Below are 9061 nucleotides of genomic sequence, written 5' to 3' on the forward strand. Positions count from 1 at the left end.
TGTATTTTTTGGGGTCTGTGATCGGTCTGGATTCTTTTGTCTTCTTGTGACAATGGAGCATCTGGGTGGGTATTTTGACCATCAGAATAACAGAGTTGGAAGGGACCTTGGAGGTCATCTAGTCTAACTCCCTGCTTGAACAGGAGATTTTATATACCATCCCTGACAAACAGCTGTCAAATCTCTTTTTAAAAGCTTCCAGTGATGGAGGACCAATAACTTCTGGATTTTTTGTTTATAATTTTGTTTATAATAAAATCTCCCCGTCTTTTGATCCCAACCCAATCCCCCGATGTGAAAATTCAAGACGCTGAGCCGAGAGGGAATTCCAGAGTTCATCAGTGTCGTTCCTTTGGGGCCACACGGAGAACTGGAGACACGGATAAAGGAACAATTAAAATTGCAGGTGATTTGCTTAACGACCCTCGCAAGAAAGGTCCCAGGATTGGACATGTCTCACTTAAGTTTTCAGAGGGGAGGAATTGAACGCCCAGAATCCCCCTGCTAGGATACTTTAGGAGGGGTGGACTACAAGTCCCAGAATCCCCCTGCCAGGATACTTTAGGAGGGGTGGACTACAATTCCCAGAATCCCCCTACCAGGATACTTTAGGAGGGGTGGACTACAAGTCCCAGAATCCCCCTGCCAGGATACTTTAGGAGAGGTGGACTACAACTCCCAGAATCCCCCAGCTGATATATCATAAGAGGGGAGCACTTCAAGTCCCAGAGTCCCCCAGGTGCAGTGGTGGGTTCAAATTTTTTTACTGCTAGTTCTTTGGGTGTGACTTGGTGGGTGTGGCATGGCTTGGTGGGCGTGGCAGGAAATGATACTGTAAAATCTCCCTTCCCACCCAACTCTAGGGGAAGGTTACTGCAAAATCCCCATTTCCTCCTGATCAGCTGGGACTTGGGAGGCAGATAAAAGATGAGGGTGGGGCCAATCAGAATTTTTACTACTGGTTCTCCAGAACTGGTCAGAACCTGCTGAAACCCACCTCTGCCAAGTTAGTATACGATAAGAGAGGAGGACTTCAACTCCCAGAATCCCCCAGCGGGTATATCAAAAAAGAGGAGGATTTCAACTCCCAAAATACCCCTGCCAGGTTACTTTTACAAGAGAGGATTACAACTCCCAAAATCCCCCTGCCAGGATGCTTTTACGGGGGAGGGCTACAACTCTCAGAATCTCCCTGCCAGGAAGCTTTTACGGAGGAGGACTACAACTCCCAGAATCTCCCTGCCAGCATTCTTTAAGAGCAAAGGACTTCCAACCCCAGAATCCCCTATCTATCTATCTATCTATCTATCTATCTATCTATCTATCTATCTATCTATCTATCTATCTATCCCTTTATTTATCCATCCATCCATCCATCCATCCATCCATCCATCCATCCATATCTACCTACCCATCCATTATCCATCTACTTACCTTCCTACATTCATCCATCCATCCATCCACATCTATCTATCTATCTATCCATCCATCCATCCTTCTATCCATCCATCCATCTATATTTATCTATCTACCTATCTATCTATCTATCTATCCATCCATCCATCCATCCATCCATCCATCCATCTATCTATCTATCTATCTATCTATCTATCTATCTATCTATCTATCTATCTATCTATCATATCATGCTTTGTAATCATGATTTATGACCCTCCTTCTTCTGTGAAGTTAACAAACTATTTTACCCACCTGTGTCTGACCAACCCCCTTCATCTCCCCAAAGCTTTGGGGTGAGCAGGGCTTCTCCCACTTAGTAGGACCCCACCCCACCAGCGATTGGGGAGAGGCTTAATGTTCAAAAAGGACACCGTCTCTTTAAGCACCAGAGACAGAGATCTTGTGACCCCTCCCTCTTTCCCCTCAACCCTTCCCTCATTATTAAAGGAGGAGGGGCTGGAAGGGTCAGAGATAGGGTTACTCAAGAGCTTTCTGGTATAAAGGAAGCCACTACCTGGCCATTGCATTTACTATGGACTCCATATTAAGGCTATCAATGGATGCGAAAGCAGGTAACTGGACCCTCTGGGGTTGGACTATTTTGGGAGGGGGGTGCATGTCAGGTTTGCAGGGGGGATCTGTGGGGCGGATCAGGGGTGCTTTCTCCAAACTGAGGATGATAGATGGTGGAGTGTGGGGCAAGGGGGTTTGCTGGATTAAAGAAGGATGCTGACTGTTGAGAAGGTCTGGGTTTGATAGACAAGAGTTGAGTAGGGTTAAGTTGGGTTGAGCTGAATAGAATTGCGTTGAGTGGAGTTGAGCTGTGTTGGGTTGGGTAGAGTTCAGTAGGATTGAGTTGGGTAGAATGGGAATGGGTAGAGTAGAGTTGAATTGAGTAGGGTTGAGTTGAGCAGGTAATAGTTTTTTTGAGTAAGGTTCAATTGTATTGTTTCGGGTTGAGTTGAGTTGGATAGAGTAGGGTAGGGTTGACTTATGCTGAGGTAGAGTTTATTAGGATTGAGTTGGGTAAAGAAGGATTGGGTAGAGTAGGGCTGGATAGAGTCGGTATTAGTTGCATTGAGTAGGCTTGGGTGGGCTTGAGTTGGAAGGCCTGACTGCCTTTGTGTAACTGCACTATGGATGTGAGAAACACTCGCCATTCCTATCAGGAAACCAAATCGGGAATGGAACGGAAACCAAGTTCATAATCATTGTCAAAGCTGGTTGATGGTCCCGTTGCAGCTGTCAGACCTGGAAGCCATCTTTCTACCTTGGTGCCTTCAGGCTCCAGGCCTGGCAGGAGCCTCCTGTGGGGCGTTGGGAGGGGGGCTAGGACAGAGTGGAGAAGACCCTTAGCCAAAACCCAATTCCTTCTAGGAAGTCAAGGCCAAGGGGCCCTGCAGCTGTGCGGAGGAGAAGGCGAAGAGATCTTCCGTTCCGGACTGGACCTGATTGGACGGGTGGGGGAGGGGTGGGAAAGATTCCGGGTCTCCCAGCTGTGCTCTGAGGAACTTCAAGCCTCGGAGTTTCCTTTCCTTGGGGCTGTTACTTGGAACCCTGACAGCAGCCTGTTGCACGGATTTCATTCGGAGTGTAAATGATGGTTTGTTGCAAAGACACCCACAAGAAGTCACACCTCGGGGTGTGTCTATACAGGGGGATGGAACTCAATTCCCAGAGTTCTTTGCACTAGCAAGCTGACCATCTGGAGGGTGTCAGAGCTGGGGGAGGCTGGCTTAATGTGTGGCCAAACCTGGCTGATGGTGGCTTAGTTAGTAGATCAGGGTTTCTTAACTTTCTCGGGTGAGAAATTGGGTGGTTGGGTTGTTGTGGAGGAAAATAGGAGAATAAAGGAATATTATATGCCTGTTTGCTTCCTTTAATTACTTAGAAAAATAAGAAATCAGGATTTTAAAAAGTCTAATCACTTTAATAACATAAATTAATATCCAGCCATCTCTCTCTCTTCCTTCCTTCCATCCATCCATCCCTCTGTCCGTTTATCCATCCGTTTCTTTCTATTTACCTGCACCCATCACAAATAGCATCTGAATTTTGAACACGGGGACGCCACAACCTGTGAGTAAGGGTGAAAAAGAGTTCCTTTTTGTCAGGCCCTTTGCAGTCTTGGTCACTAAAGGAACAGTCGTAAGTCGAGGCTTGTATCACATTTTCCAAGAGTCATAGGGAAAATCACGCAGGTTAGTTCCTACAAGTGTGAACAAAACCCATTTCTTTCTTTCACTCTTTCTCTTTCTCTCTCTTTCTTTCTCTTTTTCTTTTTCTTTCTCTTTCTCTTTCCCTCTCTCTTCTTTCCCTTTCCTTTTCCCTTTCTCTTTTCTCTCACTCCCTCTCTCTCTCTCTCTCTCTCTCTCTCTCTGTCTCCTTCAGTGTTTCTTTCTACGGCCCCCTTGGGCGCAATTACAAAACCCATCTTTCCCAGCTTAGACTCTGGATTCTGAGATTTGCAGTCCATCCCCCTAAAAAAGAAGGGATATAAATAGGCAATGAGACTTTGATCCAGGTTTGCCATTCAACAGTTTTGCATTTCTTGGCAACTATAATTTGATCCCACGGCACTGAGATGGTGGAATCGTGGCTGGCAAAGTCGGGGCTGGGCCCATGAGCTGGATTTCTCTTTCTGAGTGCTAGGAGGGAGCAACTTGGAGGAGGAGGAGGAGGAGGAGGAGGAGGAGGAGGAGGAGGAGGAGGAGGAGGAGGAGGAGGAGGAGGAGGAGGAGGAGGAAGGACTGGGCAGCCTTAGGTACTCTCTGAGTATTTTCTTCCAGACGTCTCATGACCCAACTAGGGAGCATCATCAGTGCTAGAAGGGAGGGGGTTTGCAGGGAGGAAGAGGAGCAGGAGGAGTAAGAAGAAACCGGGTTCAAAAGGCCTCCCAGCCTCTTTGTAAAATGGGTTGTAAAATGGGACCAAATTCACTTAACAACTCTCTCACATAGCAAGAGGGGTTGGACTGGAAGACCTCCAGGGTCCCTTCCAGCCAGAGGATTCTATGAGTCTCATAACACCTGCAGTGCTTCCATTAAGAATTGTGGAATGAAAGGGGATAAGATGGGGGCAAAGCTCACAATGTCTCACTTAACAACGGCAATGTGGGGCTCAATTGCCATTGTAAGTTGAGGACGGAGCATTGCTAACGGAGACCTCGGATAGAATACCCTAAAATATCTTTTTGCAGGATCTTCCAACGATTCTGAAAGCTACGAAGGATCGCTACCGGAATGGGAAGAGCCGAATTTTCCAGTACCACGGACAGCTCAGGAGGTGCAGGTGTGGCCCTCGCAGACCAGAATGGGTGGACTTCAATTCCCAGAATTCCCTAGTCAGTCGCATTTCAGATGGGCTGGGCTGAGAGAGAGAGGCTCATAGTCACCCAGCTGGCTTTCCTGCCTAAGGTGGGACTAGAACTCGCTGTCGCCTGGTGATTGCTCCAGCGTTCACCCGACCCACAATTGCGAAGACGGGAGGGTTGATGGGAAGATGCCCAATAAAATAAATAAACAAAAGACTTTTTCAAAAATGATCTTGGACGTTAAGCGAGGCCAGCTAAGGGCCTTTCCAGGAAGGTAAAGAGAAGTTGATGGGCCATTCTGGAGAGAGCGTAAAAGCCCTCTTTCAGCCAAAGGGATCTGCTTAGTAGTAAGGGATGAGTAAATGTATTTGTTTCTTTCAGACCCAGCTGACGCATTCCCTGGGGACTGGCGAAGAGTCCATTAGGAGGCCCAAACTAAGCCGAAGCGAAAAGAAAGCTCGAAAGGTAACTCCCTCCTTCCCTTCTCCGTTCCTTCCTTCCTCCCTCCCTTCCTTCCCTCCCCTCCCCCTTCCTTCCTTCCCTCCCTCTCTCCTTCTCTCCCTCCCTCCCTCCCTCCCTCCCTCCTTCCCTTCCCTACCGCCTCCTTCCTTCCTTCCCTTGCTTCTTCCTTCCTTCCCTCTCTTCGTCCCTTCCTCCCTTCCTCCCTCCCTCTCTCCCTCCTTCCCTCCCCTCCCCCTCTCCCCTCCCTCCTTCTCTCCCCTTTCCCTCCATCCCTTCCCTACCCCCTTCTTCCCTCCTGTACCCCTCCCTTCTTCCTTCCGTCCCTCCCTCCCTCCTTCCTTCCCTCCTTCCTTTCTTCCTTCCTTCCTTCCTTCCTTCCTTCCCTCCCTCCTCTCCCCCTTCCTTCCCATCCCCCTTTCCCCTTCCTACCTTCCTTCTCTCCCTCCTTCCTCCTTCCTCCTTCCTTCCTTCCATCCCCTCCCCCTTCCTTCCTTCCTTCCTTCCCTCCCTCTCTCCTTCTCTCCCTCCCTCCCTCCCTCCCTCCCTCCTTCCCTTCCCTACCGCCTCCTTCCTTCCTTCCCTTGCTTCTTCCTTCCTTCCCTCTCTTCGTCCCTTCCTCCCTTCCTCCTCCTCTCTCCTCCTTCCTCCTCCTCTCCTCCTCCTTCTCTCCCTTCCTCCATCCCTTCCCTACCGCCTCCTTCCTTCCTCCTCTACCCCTCCTTCTTCCTTCCGTCCCTCCTCCTCCTTCCTTCCTCCTTCCTCCTTCCTCCTTCCTTCCTTCCTTCCTCCTCCTCTCCCCTTCCTTCCATCCCTCCTTCCTTCCCTACCCCTTCCTACCTTCCTTCTCTCCCTCCTTCCCTTCCCTACCACCACCTTCCCTCCTCTACCCCTCCCTTCTTCCTCTCTCTCCCTCCTTCCTTCCTTCCCTTCATTCTTCCACCCTTTGGCTCAAAGCCACGCAACTCTCTTTTGTGCCTAAGGTGACACTAGAATTCACTACCTTTATTAAGAGTGTTTATCTGGAGTTAGTTAGTTTCCTGATCTGGTCTACCTCAAAGGGTTGGCAAGCACCTTGGAACAACTCCAATTTTGGGGGTCTAAGTATCTCTCTTGCCCTTTCTTTGGTTCTGGCCTGAGATCTCCCACCGCACTAGAGAAGTTAAGTTCTCTCGAGAGGTCAGAAGAAGACTTCTGCATGGTTCCTACCAGAAGCATCTTGTGGTCTCCAGAACTTTCCACACTTCATGGTCCACCATGTCTTGAAGAAGACCGCACCTCAAGATGGCCTTCCATGGAAGCAAAGGGTTGGTCTACAGGACCTCAACTGTAGCATTGAGTGGGAGAAGGTCCCTCCTTCTCCTTATTCTTCAACCAGCTCTTTGGTTGACCTACAAGAGGCCTCCTTAGCTTTCTTCCGTGGATTTTGAGGGTGTTGTGAGTTCCTCTCTTCGTGGTGTGGTTGCGAGCCCATCAACATGGTGCCGATGGGCTGTGTGTGGTCTTCTTCTTTGCCCCCAGGCCATGTCTAAGCTGGGTCTGCGGCAGATCCACAATGTGGCCATGGTAACCCTCCGTAAATCGACGAATACCCTAATGGTCATCAACAACCCGGATGTCTTCAAACGTCCAGCTTCCGACACCTACATCGTCTTTGGCGAAGTCAAGGTGATCTGGGAAGAGGGAAGAGGAGCTGTGGGAATCTGGGATCCTGGGGGAGGGGAGAAGTCTGTGGGTGACTGAAGAGGGAGGGAGGGAGGGAGGAGAGATAGGTGGATGGGTGGAAGGAAGGAAGGAAGGAGGAACGAGAAAAGGTAGGAAGGAAAGGAAGGAAGGGGGGAAACAGGGAGCGAGGAGGGAGAAAAGCATAAAGGATTAAAGGGAGGGAGTAGAGAAGAGAAGGACTGAGAGAGAGAGGGAGGAAAGGATAGGTAGAGAAGGAAGGAAGGAGGGAAGGAGTGAGAGAGGAAGAAGGAGGGGAGGGAGGGAAGGCCGGAAGGAGATGGAGACAGGGGAAAATGAGAGAGAGGGAAAAAGAAAAGGAGGAAGAGAGAAGGAAGGAGGGTGAGTGAGAGGAAGGAGGAGGAGGAGGAGGAGGAAGGAGGAGGAGGGAGGAGGAGGAAGGAGGAAGGAGGAGGAGGAGGAGGAGGAGAGAGAGAGAGAGAGAGAGAGGAAAAAAGGAAAGGGAGGAAGAGAGAAGAAAGGAGGGTGGGTGAGAGGGAAGGAGGGAAGGGGGAAAGGGAAGGGAAGCGAGGGAGGGGGAGAGAGAGAGAGAGAGAGAGAGGTAGAGGCTGACTGACTGACTGGAGGGACATTCGTATTTTTCACACTGGTTGTCCTCAACGTACGTCCACCATTGAGCCCAAAACTTCCATTCTGAAGTGAGACTACCATTGCCTCAGATGTTATGCCAATCATTGCAGTTGTTAAAGGGAGTCACAATGGTCATTAAGTGAATCCGGCTTCCCCATTGACTCTGCTGGTCCAAAAGGTCTCCAATGGGGGATCACGCAACCCCCGGGGGCCACCGCCACCGTCATAAACGTGAGTCCATTGCCAAATTGTCTGAATTTGGATTGACGCCTGGAGAAATGTGGTCATAGGTCACGTTTTCCTTGCTCTTCTGCCTTTGGTCACTAAACGAATGGTTGCATGTTGAGGACTTCCTGCGTTGTGATAGATTGGCCTCCGCCTTTCTTGACTGGAGAACCAAGAGATTGTCTTCTTCTCACCTCAGTTGGAGAAGTCAGATTGGAAATGTAGGTTTAGGGAAGGGTTCCTCTCCAATTCCTGGTTGAAGGACCTGGCCTCCTGGTAGAACATAGAAGGGTCTTCTAGGCCAACCATCTGGGACTGTTGGAGAACGTCTTTGCTGGGTGTCTTTCTCTGGAGACGGTCCAAAGTCAGGTCTCTTTCTCCACCAGAAGAGAGGAAGATCTGAAGGCCCTCTGTTGCCTTTTTCTGCAGGTCGAAGACATTTCCCAACAGGCCTACGAAGAGGCGGCGGAGAAGTTCAAAGTTCCTGTGGAGCACTTGTCCTCGATCACGGAAGCAGCTTCAGCCCCCACCATCAAGGAGGAGAGCGAGGAAGAGGAGGAGGTAAGGAGATCCAGATGTCAACCTTCTCCAGATTTGAGCTGGAGGTGGGGGTGGAAAGGAGGGAAGCCCAAGAGGAATGAGAACCTTCATGATGTCCTCCTAAGAGGTCCACCTCGGAGGTCCAAGGGCAGTAGACATCTCGGGAGGCAGGCTTTTAACCCTTGGAGCCCAATTCTTGCTGGAATATCTTGCTTTGACCGAGAATGGGGACTCTTCTCTGGCCTCCTCCATCTCTAGGACCACAAGAGTTATCCACATTGGATGGCACCGATATTGGTGGGTCACAAAAGGCCTGCGAGAACTGCACCCCTCCCTACTTCCTAGACCTGATGCTTCTCTTCTTCCCCTTCTGTCTTCCAGGAGCTGACCATCTAGTGTCACCCAGCCCAGAGCACCCACCCCCTGCCTCAGTTTCCCCCACCACCACTTCTGTATATATATGTATATTGCTCATAGCCGATACACCAACACCATGGATGCTCTCAATAAATGGAATATTCACTCCTGCTGCACCCAGGCTCCGTCTCTCTGTCCTTTGCTGGGTGGGTGGGTGGGAGGGGCTTGGAAGCTGCCGAGTGTCAGTCCTTGACTGACCACGGTCCTCTTGTGACAATGGAGCACCTGGGGGGGTATTTTGGCCATCGGAATTACCGAACTGGAAGGGACCTTGGAGGTCCTCTAGTCCAAACTCCCCCTCTTCTCAAGCAGGAGGCCCTTATACAGTTACAGAAT

At 50.0% G+C, this 9061-nt stretch overlaps 1 long non-coding RNA gene across 1 annotated transcript; it reads left to right on the top strand.

Annotated features, from left to right (window-relative positions):
- The first annotated feature begins 3966 nt into the window (after nt 1–3966).
- LOC131196553 (uncharacterized) lies at nt 3967–5215 on the top strand. Its single transcript, XR_009154764.1, has 3 exons — nt 3967–3982; nt 4658–4749; nt 5153–5215. It is a non-coding gene; the product is annotated as an uncharacterized LOC131196553 (long non-coding RNA).
- Nucleotides 5216–9061: the final 3846 nt, after the last annotated feature.

This window comes from Ahaetulla prasina, chromosome 4 (genome assembly GCF_028640845.1).
Source record: "Ahaetulla prasina isolate Xishuangbanna chromosome 4, ASM2864084v1, whole genome shotgun sequence".
Lineage (NCBI taxonomy): Eukaryota > Metazoa > Chordata > Lepidosauria > Squamata > Colubridae > Ahaetulla > Ahaetulla prasina.